General features: G+C 40.7%; 1 non-coding gene across 1 annotated transcript; it reads left to right on the forward strand.

The window, feature by feature from the left end:
• Window positions 1-11353: 11353 nt before the first annotated feature.
• Window positions 11354-11485, forward strand: LOC138819596 (small nucleolar RNA SNORA44). The gene has a single exon (XR_011369514.1). It is a non-coding gene; the product is annotated as a small nucleolar RNA SNORA44 (small nucleolar RNA).
• Window positions 11486-13905: the final 2420 nt, after the last annotated feature.

Below are 13905 nucleotides of genomic sequence, written 5' to 3' on the forward strand. Positions count from 1 at the left end.
AATAACTTAGAATTTATATTGTACGAATTATGTTCATATGTTTATCTTGGTAGCCAACTTTTTATCATTTTTTAATCTTTAACCAGTCATTTGATAAGTACAGTCAATACATCTTGATCAATATCGCCCCTTCCATCATTTTCTTCCATCACACCCCCACTTATCCCCTCAAATTACTTGGTTCCATTTTCACATGTGTATATTGAATATTATGAATATTACAAATATTTACTCCGCCTTCCTCTCTCCATTCATCTGTCCTCCTCCCCTGAGTCCCTGGTCCTCACACAAAAGAAATTTTAGTTTCCTGGTATTCATTTGGCTAAACTTTAAGGTAGTTACTAGAAGAACTTACATATGCAAATCCACCTTATTGTAAACCTACTTTAGTCAGCTTGTTTGTGGATAGTTGATAGCTAACTTTGAACTTGTCTGATGTTTCAAGGTATCTTCAATACTAAATGTGATCCTTTGCCACCTACCTCCTCCATCCTGCCTTTCCTAACAATGGTTGCTCTTGGATGATATAGGCAACCCGCCATCTTACTTTGCTCTACACTGAGAGGTTTCCAAGGACATAGAACTTCTAATGCTAAAGCCGGGAAAGTTTCAGGCAATGCAGTTTAGGCAAAGTGGTGTGAACAGGTTTGTCTAGGCTAGTAATGTAAATAGCTTTTGCACTCTTGGCTCTGTGTCACAGAGAACATAGAAGTATCTGATCAGTGGTCATCTGTCACTTTAAAAGCACATTCTTGTATCTATTCATAAGGCACCAGCCTAATGTCTGGTTACATTTAAGCAAGTTTGCCCACTCCCAAGTTCTAGGTATTAAGAGGGGCCATCTTGGAATGGAGGAATTATTCCAGTCTCCACTTAAATGGTAGGGCTTGGAGTGAGTGCCATTCAGTTACAGTTATCTTAGCATTGTTTCCTAGACTTCTACCTTTCCTTATCTAGGATAGAAATTTCTTTTGGAGGTCCCCATGGTTTACTAGGTGGATCTGTGTAATAATGCCACCTTCTTGACTGACTATATTACATATAAGGTATTCGGACCAAAAAGTTGCATTGGCAGCAAGAGAGATGAGGGCCCTGGGACCTGAGCTCTGCTTCACAGACTGCTGAGATTTATAGTAATATAACAGGAGAGCATTGTTCAAGACAAACATCTGCATGTTAATAACCAAAGTCACCCAGCAAAACTGAATGTGCCAGGCCAGCCCTTTGATCCAGCATGCACTGCTAGAGAGCTCAGATTAGAAAAGGATTCTGAGATAAACTTCTGCAGAGAGATGGTGCTCTTCTCTTTCTTCATAAGTTGGGTTCAGAATATCGATTTCTGAAGTAGGCTAAAAGTCTCTGTTACTTTAATTTCCATGGTGTTCAGCAAGAAAATGTATTATGTTTCTTTTTTTAAAGTTTTTGAACACGTGTGTACTACTTTAACATAGTTCATGTTCAAAAATACACATGGATCTCCAGCTCTGCAAACAAACAAATAAAAAACAAGCAAATCCCTAAGATGCAGATCATTACACTAAAATATACACAATTGATGGAAACAGAGCAAAGACTGGTAGTTGCCAGAGACTGAAATAAGGGCTGGGAAATGCTTAGTGAAGGACCCTTCTTCTCCGTGTCTTCTTCCTCCTCCTGTTCTCCTCCTCCCCTGCTTTTGTCCTGCTTCTCCTCCTTGTCCTCCCTCTTCTTCTTCATACTGGGATTTAAACTCAGGACGTTGTGCTTGCTTGACGAGCGCTCTACCATTTGAGCCATACCCCAATCCTTTTTGCTTTATATTTTGGATATGGTCTCATATTTTTCTCAGATCACCCTGGGCCCTGATTCTCCTTTTTAAGCTTCCTGAATAACTGACAGGCTAGACTTGGACGACCATGCTCAGATTTATTGATTAAAATAGGGAAGCTTATTAACTTTTTGTCCTGTGATCCTCTTAGTCTCTACCTCCTGAATAGCTAGGATTACAGGTATAAACTACTATATACATTCAAAAAGTTACTTTTTAAAGTAACTCAATAAATGTCTTTCTCCATCTCCTGTTTTCCGACCAGCCAGGTCTCCAGGAATAACGAATTCATGGAGTTTCTTGCATTACCGTTAAGAAATACTTTATGCATATTCAACAAAGTAATATTTTTCTCTCTTTCTACTAAAAGGTAGTATTCATGCATACCTTTTACACTGGGTGACTATTTCTTAACAATGAATCTTGGAAATCACTCATGTCACGGTTACATTATGTTCTCTCTAACAGCACATAGTATTCATCCCAGATGTAACAAGCTTAATCCCCTACTGATGCACTTTTAGATTATTAACAACTTTTGTCATTAGTTACATAATAAAGCCACGTGGTATTTTGTACATAGCTAATTTTGCACAAGAATAACTTAGGCTGTCAGATAAAGTCTTTTAGCATACTAGATTAGAGGGACAGTATGTGCTTTTATAATTTTGACAGATAAAATCAAATTTTCTGCCTTAACATTTGTACTGTTTGCTCTCCCCATGGTAATGCACAAGAATGTCAATTGTCCCAAAATCACTGGAAAACAATCATTCCCTTTTACACTAGAAATTTTCTAAGGGAATATAGAATATATTGCAATATTTTTTCACAGAATCAAGCTTAGTTTTTTTTTGTTGTTGTTTTGCTTCACTGTGTTTGTAGATATACCTGGGAGTTTGTTCTTTAAAAATAAAAAAGATGGGTTGGGTACTAGTGGCTCATGTCTGTAATACTAGCTACTCAGGAGAGGGAGACATGAGGATCGCGATTTGAAGACAGCCCAGGCAGGAAAGTCGTGAGGTTCTTATTTCCAATTAACTGCCAGAAAAAAAAAAAAGCCAGAAGTAAAGATGTAGCTCAAGTGGTAGAGTGCTAACCTTGAGTACTTGATTAAAACAGTTCAAGGACAGTACCTAGACCACTTCTCTCACCAAAAAAAAAGTGGGGGAGGGGAGAGAAGAAGATAGATAGTGATCTGAAAGCAGCTAGGATCTTAGTTCCAGAACAAGTTTTTTGGGACTATCTAGTCCTTTCCCTCCCACGTCATTTATTTTTTTAGAGCAGGAGTCTCTCTTCTTCCTACACTGGAGAAATGGCAGGTTTAAACCCTAGCAAATAAACAGCTCTTTGAAAAGATTCTTTTCTGGGGTTTGAACTCAGGGCCTCTTACTCTGATGTGGCTTTTTGGCTCTCTACCCCTTGAGCCACACTTCCAGATTTTTTTTTAGTGGTTAATTTGGCAAGAAGAGTCAGAGGTGTCTGCCTGGCTTGATTTCAAATCTCAATCCTCAGATCTCAGCCTTCTAAGTAGCCACAATTACATGAGTGAGCCACCAGCACCTAGGGAAAATTCTCACTGTCCATCATCTTGTTGAGATTACACATGCTCAAGTCTGCAAAACATTTCAGAACTTCGCAATGCTGTCCTCTAAAGCTTTCGAATCACTCTGTTGAGGGATTCCTCTCAGTAGGTTGGTTGGCATAACTGAGCCCTACTAGTTTAACATGCATGACTCAATTACACAAGAGTTAGCTAATGAGCGATGGGGACACAGTTACAGGTTAAAACAAATGGCACCTAAATGAATCAAGTGCAGCCTTTCAGATGCCCACCATTCAACAAAGACCTGGCAAGATACTTTCTCCACTGGGTATGAATCATCCAGCTAAAAAAGGAGAACCAGGGCCACCTACGTTCAGAGCTTGTACAGTATGACCTCGAGGCCCAGTGTCTACCAGAAGCTTCCTAGCAAAGGGCCAAGCACCAAAGAATAAAGGGCTTATACATCAGCATTAAATAATTCTCTTAGAGATGCAAATTTCTAATTAGTTACTGTGGCAACTGGAGAGGCCTAGAAATAAGCCTCTCAAACAATGAACCTGAGAGTTTACTTTTTTGATTTACTACTACAGGCCTGCAAGAAGCAAGGAGGAGGGAAATAAATATTGCTTTAGCTGTGTGACAAGAGAATAAAATACAAGCGAAGGGATTTCATCTTTTTGTTCAAATTCCTACAGGTCCAGGAGGGACATTGTGCTTGACTCAGTCTTGCTGCAAAGAAAGGCCCAGTTCTCAAAAGCCTGATAAAATCTTGACTGTTACAACTATCCCCCCAATAGTAAAAAGATTATTTTTAACTTTCCTTGGTGATTTTAACTTCTTTAAAGAGAATAAGACCCAAGGCAGCCAGGCATTTGCAAAGCAGCATGATCTTAATTTTTGTTATTTGTGTGATTGTTTTTTGTTCTTTCACAACAATGTTATATTCAAACTTTTTATTTTACATGAGGGAAGCAATATTTTTGTGTTGTTGAGGTATTTACTTATTGGAGAGGAATCTATTTCCAAACCTTGAATAATTTCTTCATGTGGTACCCAGTGCTCATAGTTAATGTGCAATTAATGGGATAGCCGCCCTCTAGAAACAACCACTGTCAAGCCAGCCTTCAGACACCTCATTAAGGCTCCAATAGGCAGGCCGTCCACCCTTATCCAGCCAGATTACAGATTTATTCTCTCTCTCTCTCTCTCTCTCTCTCTCTCTCTCTCTCTCTCTCTCTCTCTCTCTCTCTCTCTCTCTCTCTCTTTCTCTCTCTCTCTCTTTCTCTCTCTCTCTCTCTTTCTCTTTCTGATCCTTCCTCCCTCTCTCTTTCTATGTCCAATTTTTGGAGGCAAAAGTAGTCACCAAAAAAGGAAGGAAAGGAGGGGGAAAAATTCTTCACAGAAACACCTACTGACCTTCTTGGACTTTTGCATTATTGGAGCTTTTAGGGAGGTATGGATAAACACAGAAACAAATTTTCTAAAAATGTGAAAGTTAGGTGGGTCAAGCTGTAAGGGATTTGGAAGAGAAGAGAAAAAAGAAGAGAGAGAGAGGGAGGGAAGGAGAAGGGGAGAAGCAGCAGGGATAACAGTAGGAAAAAAATGGGTAGGCCAGCCACAATGAGAAAGAAAGCCACTCCAACACTGATCTGATTTAGGGATGATCAGGGTAGATTCCAAGGTTGATGTACAAAGACCCCTGGCACAAGGCCCCGTAGCTCAGGCTAGGATAGCAGCCAATAGCAATCTTCCCATTGTGTTGCCAGACCAGATGTGGCAGCAGGGTCTGGTAACTCTAGAGAATAGAGCACATTATTTTCCCAGCCTCTCTAGGTACCTGTATGACTCAAGAGCAAGCCATACAGGACCAAGGTGACTCAGCACAGGTCCAGCTGGAGCGTACTTGAATAAGTGTTTTCCCAGAGTGTCACTGAAAATATACTATCTCAGACCCTGTGCCCAAATTCCTCTTAAGCCGAATTAAATGTGGATTATTTCAGAGCACTGATAATTATCTCTAGAAGGTTTGTTGTTGTTGTGGTGGTGGTGGTAGTGGGTTGTTTTTGAGGGGGAGGGGGTTGGTCGTGAGACCTGAACTCTGGGTCTGGGCGCTGTCCCTCAGCTCTTCAGCTCAAGGCTAGCACTCTACCACTTGAGCCACAGTACCACTTCCCGCAAGCAAGGCAAGCACTCTATCACTGAGTTACCTTCCCAGCCCCTATCTCTAGAAGGTTTTAAACACCAGCTTTTGAAAGTAAAACTTCCTAAAGATAAACTTTGGAACTCTGCTTTGTGACAAGCCAATCCTACGGACCTGTGTTTCCTTTGGGAAGTCAATCTGCAAATAGAGATCTCAGCTGTTACATCTAGTATGCACAGCTATTTAACTCCTAGCCATGATGATCAGGAAGAGCTGTCTATTTGATTTTTTGATGCAGGATTAGATGCTGGAATATCCAAGGATATTGGGAGGAGTTGCAATTCCTTATGTGATTGTCCTTTGAATATGTACTAGATTTCCTCAGTTTAACTGCTTTTATTTTGAAGTGAACCAACAATTAGAAAATAACACAGATGTCTTGAAACTTAAGATTTGGCCAAACATGGTTACATAACCCCATTAACCCCAGCATTAGGAAGCCAAGTGCAGGAATGATCATGAGTTCGAGGCCAGCCTGGGCTATATCCTAAGAGATACTGTCTCAAAAAGAAAAAGAAACACAAAACAAAACAAAAAAACACAAAAGCCTTAAGGAATACATAAATGCAATATATTGAATGTTCTGGAAGGATGGGATATCATTGCCAGTCTCGTCTGAATTTTATTTGCTCATTTATTTTTGTAATACTGAGGGCCTCACACATAGTAGGCAAATGCTTTACCACTGACTTACACCCCCACCCCTGAATCTCTTTGAACACCAAGGCTCAGCCAAGGTGCACAGAGTTCAGGATTTGCTCAGCCAAGGTGCACAGAGTTCAGGATTTGAGCTCACTGCTCCACTGACTAGGTTTAGAGATTTAGTCTAAGTTTTCTTTGTGACAGGAGGGGCACTTTTCCGTCTCTGAACCAAATAACTTGCCTAAGCTTTCTCCGCCACAGTGTTCTCATCCAGAACAAGTTTGTAAAACATTGACAGTGTCACTGCGGTGACACCATGGAACCAAGACAATCTAAGTAAATTTACATTTCAGTGACACAATAGTAAATGACTTCTCATTCCACTAAGATCCACACACCCAGTGCCACAAAGCCTGTGTCCTCATCCTGTTCATGGCTTGCAAAGAGCAAAGGAGTCACTGCTGAATTTATAGTATATGAATTCCTGAACGGCATCATAAGTAAATTTCCCAATATGTTAAAAGGAAAATGGCTTTTCCTTTGTTTTGTTCTTCTAGTTGAAGTGTTATCATCAAATTTTGAACACGCCTGCAGAATTCACTGGTCTGCCTCGAAATAATGGATGATATGATAGTCCATTATTAAATTAAAAAATCATAAGGTTTTCACTCTCTATTGTTTCAATGTAAGTACTATTTGTGATATGATTAGAAAAGATTCAATCATTTAATATTCTAATTATACTTGATAAAGAGACACTTTGTCCTTGCAAGTCACTTCTCAGAATACTACTTATTTAATATTTTGACTAATGTAATTCATTCTTATTTAGGCCAGATACCAACATTATTTAAAGTGAAAGTTGTTGAATAACAGAGCAGTGGGATGGGGAAATAGAATAAAGGAGATACATCTGATTTAAAGTATGTATATTCATGTGTGAAATAGCATGGTGAAAACTTTTAAACAATTGGCATATACTAAAAAAAAATAAAGTAAATGAGGAGAATGTAAAACAGGTTCTATCCCAGCAAGCAATATGAGTGAGAGGGACGAAGGCAAACAGAGAGGGTGAAGGAGGCTAACTATGGTCAAAATACCTATGGGCATACGTGGAACTGGAACAGTGAAGCTTGCTGAGATTGGTTTGTGAAATGGGGAGGAAGGAGGGAGAATGATTGAAGGGTTGAGTCTGATCAAGGTATATTATATGCATGTATGGACATATCAAATGGGCAACTGATTGCTGCTAATTTTAAAATGTGGGAAATAATGGACTAGGAAGGTGGCTCAGTGGTAGAGTGTTTGCCTTGCATGCATGAAGCCCTGGGTTCGATTCCTCAGCACCACATAAGCAGAAAAAGCTGGAAGTGGAGCTGTGGCTCAAGTGGTAGAGTGCTAGCCTTGAGCTGAAGAGCTGAGGGACAGCACCCAGGCCCAGAGTTCAGGCCCCATGACCGACAAAAAAAAAATCTTTAAAAAATATTAAATTCAGTTACTGTGAACAGTCAATATAAATATATAAACTGGTTGGGATTTTTTAAATTACTGAGTTTTGACAAGGAGCGGGTATGTCTAAAATAGCAGATTCAGCCTCTTGTGAACTCAGGCAGATGCGTCCTAAAAGAAGTGGTCCTGAAGCCGGGCGCTGGTGGCTCACGCCTGTAATCCTAGCTACTCAGGAGGCTGAGATCTGAGGATCGCGGTTCAAAGCCAGCCCGGGCAGGAAAGACCGTGAGACTCCTATTTCCAATAAACCACCAGAAAACCGGAAGTGGCGCTGTAGCTCAAGTGGTAGAGTGCTCGCCTTGAGCTGAAGAGCTGAGGGACAGCACCCAAGCCCAGAGTTCAAGCCCCACGACCAAAAAAAAAAAAAAAAAGAAGTGGTCCTGAAATCCACCAGAATGACAAAGCATCTTTCCCCTTAGCTGGACTGAAACTCTCAGCCCAGAGCAGAGAACCTGATTTCTGAGGTCCATAAACACAGGAGGGAAGGGAAGCTTCAAAAGAAACTTCTTATTCTTGATTCTTGTGCATTCCATGGACAGCAGAGGATATGTTTATCAAGGGGATTAACTTCCTGCTGGTTCCTCTATTTCTAAGAACACAGAAGTTCCCCCCTCTCCACCTCCCCCCTCCCCCAGCTTCACCAGGGTTAGGGGCCAGAGGGTTGGAGGGGCCAGATCAGCTGACCCTTCTTGAGCTGAAATTTCACCAGAATCACTCGGAATAATCTCAAAGCCCAATGCACAAAAGTAACAGTGAGGTATGACAGCAATTGTGGTTTCCCTCTAAACTTTCTTCTCTGGCAGAAAAAAAATGAAACACAGAAGAGGAGAAAGAAGAGGAGGTATTCCTTTGAGAAAGTGAGAGTCAGCACTGTGTACCTTTTAATGTAAAACTAATGAATAACCACTTTACCCTTAATTAACCCTTATATAATTGCTGTGGACCTGTGTTTATCTAACTAACACTACTTACCCTAACCCAGGAACCCTGAAATTATCTAAATGCAAATGAAAAATAAATTAAATAAAATAAAATGAACTCTTCAATTCTCAATCTAAAAACAAAACACCTATAGAGGGCAGATAGGAGATTCATCGCTATGTTTTCAGAAAGTTCCAACTGTGTCCTCCATCCTCTGTCCACAAAGCCAGAAACTAAAGTAAGCTAAGAAGTGTTAGGCTTAACCATTAATATGTTTCTCTCCTCAATCCCTGTATGTATATGTATATATATTATATTTATATTTATTTATTTATCTTTATATTTTTTTAATTTATTTTTTGTCAGTCATGATGGGGCTTGAACTCAAGGCCTGAGTTCTGTCCCTGAGGTCTTATGCTCAAGGTTAGTGCTCTACCAGTTTGGTTTTCAGTGGTTAAAGTCTCTGGTCTTTCCTGCCCCGGCTGGATTTGAACTGCAATCCTCAGATCTCAACCTCTTGAGTAGCTGGATTATAGGCATGAGCCACCAGCACCTGGCTTCAGCCTCTATATTTGAAGTCATAAACCTGGAAAAGTCAAGGACTTTCTTTATCTTGCCTGGTAATATATTTAAACCTGCATACTTGGTAAGTGCTTGCACACCATCAAGACGGTAGCTCCCTGGAGGAGACCAAAGTTTGTTTGGTTCCATTTAACAGTTTTCATAGTGAGTGCGTTGTACCCAAGAAGTGATGAGTGAAACTTTCGGGCTTCGCCTATGTTGAGTTCCTTACTATGGCATCATGGCTATATTAGTCTCACCTATGGGTAAGCTCATCATGATGTCATAGTTTTGGCTTCAGCACAGAAAAGCTAAAGAGAGTCGATCATTAGCCAGTGTGAATAATTCCTAATAACACAACCAGATTGTGTTTGTCTCAAGTGCCAAAATGAATCATTCATTAGCATTTCTGAGAAATACCTCAATAACACCAACAAGGACTGATAAACTATTCCAGATGGATGCACAGATTTTGCTTAGAGAGGGAGAAAAAAAGGGTCATCTTGTTGGATGGGGGTCATTGTCCCACACCTTCTTATGGTACAACCTAAAAGAATATAGGAGGGGAGCAGCTGGGGCAGAGAAGTTTAACTTTCCCATGAACCCATTTTCCTCTGTCCTTATACAAGAAGTATAGATGAGAGACAATTAATGCCCATTGGCTTTTAATTCTATTTCCTTCTGTGAATATCATAATTTTCTTCCTTTTAACATATTTTGTGTAGGTAATAATGAGCTGTGTTTTCTGCTTTAGCTAATTTGTAGTACATCTCTTAATACGCTATATAGAGCCATGCTGCCTAAATTGTACATTATTTAAGAGTAGGCAGCCCACAAAATCTGCTTCCTTGATATTCCCAAGGGCGAAAGGCCAAGTTTATCATATTATACCCAAATTGAGATCTTATTTTTTTTCAAGATGCTTTGAAACATGTAATTAGGAACATAACTCTGCTTGTGAACTTGTCCTCATTAACTTAGCAATTAGCAAGATCCTTTTTGATCCTGGAATTCAATAGACACTGCCACAGAAAGATTGTTTGCATTTTAACACATCAGAATCAACAACTCTGATAGAAAAATAAATTAATCCAAGTGCTGGTGGCTCATATCTATTATCTTAGCTACTCAGGAGGCTTATATCTGAGGATCACAGTTTGAAACCAGCCTGGGCAGGAAAGTCTGTGAGACTCTTATCACCAATTAACCACCAAAAATCCAGAAGTGGAGCTGGGCTCAAGTGGTAGAATACCAACCTTGAGAAAATACCCAAGGGTCAGAGCCCAGGCCCTAAGTTCAAGCCCCAGTACTAGCAGAAAATACAACAGAATAAATGAATCTGTATCATTTTCCTGCTTACTTCATTCTCCAAGGTTGTGTTATGTCTAATTATGTTTTGTATTAAAAATACTTTAACAGTAGCATAACAGTTATTTTGCATAAAGGCAGAAAAACTTGTTTAAAGGCTGTCACCATTTGTCACAAGCAGGGTTTAAGAACAAAGACCCATCCATCATCCACTCAGAGTGATCTGGTGAATTGCAAGCATGGGAAAAGTTAGGAGTCAGAAAGTAAATTTCTGTGAGTGACTTCTGCCTTTTGACTCTCCAAGCATCCCCTGCGCATTGAAAGCACTCTTGGAAACTCTACCAGGAGAGTATCAGTTCAAGATTGTCCAAAATCCTCCTAAATGAGTTAAGTTTGATAATCTTAGCCTTTCTGCTATTTGTTCTGTGAATTTAGCTCATTCTGAAAGCAGTTTCATTTTTCCTCATATTATTTCATGCTCAAGTGTTTTGTCACTGGGTATCAACTTGTAACATTGTTCATACTTCATGTGTCTCTGGGAATGAAAGTTAGAACCCAGGCTTAAATTGCCTTCCACAAAGTCTTATTTTCTATTTAAAACTATTATGCACTTTATCTTTAGAATGAATTCCCTTTGGGAGGTCCCTGCCAGAGACATTCTATTCATTCTGATTAGAAAAATGTGCTCCTCCCACAGCAAGGTATGGCTTTCTTTTCTTTTAATCACTTCATGGAGCTTGAACTTAGGGCCTGGGCTCTATCTCTGAGTTCTTTTGCTCAAGGCTAACCTCTACCACTTTAAGCCACTGCGCCACTTCTGATTTTTCAGGTGGTTAATTGGATATAAGAATCTTGTGGACAGCATGTTTCCAAGGGCTGTGGCTGATTGTGGCCATGGGATCTCCAACTGCATGCGAGAACAACTTGGAGAGACTTTGGACAGCTCAGGTCTGCACAATACCTGTAGCTGCCACTCACCTTTCCTATAATGTAAAAAAAAGGAAAAGAAAGAATCTTGTGGCTTTCCCTGCCAGGCTGGCTTTGAACTGTGATCCTCAGGCCTCAGCCTCCCGAGTAGCTAGGATTATAGGCATGAGCCACCAGTGCCCCACCTGTCCTTTTACTAAGTTTCTAACTTCAGATTTACTTCTGATGACTCTCTAAAGTAGCTTCCATCCACTGGGCACAGAAGAATCCTAATACGTAATGTTACAGACTACACTTTCTGTGAATACCTTGTCCAGAACCTCCCTTATGGCCTTCAGTGTTTCCACATTCTAGCTGCTTCCTTCTGGACCCATTGTACCTTGAATGCCTTCTTCAGAGTGGGTGCAAAACCACTCAGGGTTGTACACAAGCACTGACTGCTTTTTGAAGGCTGTTACTATCATCTTTCTAAATATGAACACTCTACTCTTGTTAATAGTGTCTTGTTACATCTATTTTAAGGAATATCTTAGCCAAGATTGTCCCAGCAAACAGACCTGAGGGAAAAACCTGTGTATAGATAACAGATTGGGGACAGGTAATATTGGTGGAAGTAGAACCAAGAAATAGCGAATTGAATGAATAAAACAGAATGGAGGAGAGCCAATGTACAGGGAAGAAAATATTTGCTTCTTTCTACCCTTCTGGGGTGTTTTGACTATCGTATGACTATATTGACCTAAGACAGAAACATGAACAAAACAAAAGAGTGGGGTTGGGAAGGTGGCTCTGTGGTAGAGTGCTTACCTTGTATACATGAGGCCCTGGGTTCAATTCCTCAGCACCACAGAAGCAGAAAAAGCCAGAAGTGGCTCTGTGGCTCAAGTGGTAGAGAGCTAGCCTTGAGCTGAAGAGCTGAGGGACAGCGCCCAGGCCCAGAGTTCAGGCCCCACGACCAAAATAAGACAAAAAGACAAAAAACAAAACAAAACAAAAGAGTGAGGCTTACAATAGCTGGGTGGTTTAGGATTATCTATCATCCTGCACTGCAGAAAACAAGGGAGCATGGGGCTTCTGGGAGTGACAGGAGCAAGTAAGGGGAGGGGAGGGCTGAAAAATAGAGGGAGAAAGAAGGTTGGGTTGCCTGGTCATACGGATGGCAGCTTCTGGAATGATGAAAGTTGTCTGCGATCCTTTCTCTTCTTCATTCCAAGATTTTTTTAAATGAAGATTTCTCTTATAGATACAATTTTTGCTTACCAAAAAAGAGCTTTTCAGAGCTACACCTGTATCTGCAGTTCTTCAAAAATAATAGCTCAAAACAATCCATATGCCTAGGAGGTATGTGTTGAGGTGGCACATACTAGTATGGCAGTTGTCTAGGAATGTATCCTGAACCTGGATACAAGGGCACATTATCCACTTGGCCAGGACCTGCTGAAGGGCTGTATCTTAGGCTAATCTGCCAAGGAACTGAGGAGAAGTACAGGCGTGCAGAACCTCCCATGTGTCTGATCCAGTCAGTGAGATAGAATGTCAGGCCCCCCTCCCCTTCCTACCCCACCTCCCCTTCTAGAGCTACACAGGTACAAAACCAGTTCTGGAATCAGCCTTACAGAAGCCTCATATGATGCAAAAGGTGAAGCTGGGTGCTAGTGATTCCTGCCAGTAATATGAGCTACCAAGGAGACTGATATCTGAGGATCAGAGTTCAAACCTAGCCAGGCAGGGAAGTCTGTGAAACTCTCATCTCTAATTAAGCACCAAACAAACAAGCATACATACAAACAAAAAAACCAGGAAGTAGAGCTGGGGCTCAAGTGGTAGAGCACTAATCTCTCTCTTTTTTTTTTTTTTTTTTTGGTCAGTTGTGGGGTCTGGGCACTGTCCCTCAGCTCTTCAGCTCAAAGCTAGCGCTCTACCACTTGAGCCACAGCACGACTTCCAACTTTTTCTGCTTCTGTGGTGCTGAGGAATTGAACCCAGGGCCTCATGCATGCAAGGCAAGCGCTAGACCACTGAGCCACCTTCCCAGCCTGAGCACTAGCTTTCTACAAAAGAAGTTCCAATGTCCTGAGTTCAAGCCCCAGAACTGACACCATAAAACAAACAAAAGATCTGAGAGGTGGTTGGATGTGGCATTACTAACCAAGCAATGGCTTTAGGAAAATAGGGGCTACAAAACAGAGAGGACCTATGAGTCTGACTCTGGGAATTCCATCCTGGGGTTCATGTCTCACAGTCTGCTAATTTTTCATAAGCCATTTCTTGATGTAGTATTATTTTGCTGTTGTCTGAAGTGGTGAAATTTGAAGCACCTCAGATATTTTAGATACAGGTTTTGGAGATGGAGAAACTGAGACATGAATTCACAAGGTCTTCCAAGGTAACATATCTATTCTAATGCACCACTCAATAGTCACTCAAAGCTCCACTCTATTTTGTGGAGATCTTTTAAAATATAGATATGAAGCCACGGCTCAT

This window comes from Dipodomys merriami, unplaced genomic scaffold (assembly GCF_024711535.1).
Source record: "Dipodomys merriami isolate MVZ:Mamm:240054 unplaced genomic scaffold, mDipMer1.0.p SCAF_8, whole genome shotgun sequence".
Lineage (NCBI taxonomy): Eukaryota > Metazoa > Chordata > Mammalia > Rodentia > Heteromyidae > Dipodomys > Dipodomys merriami.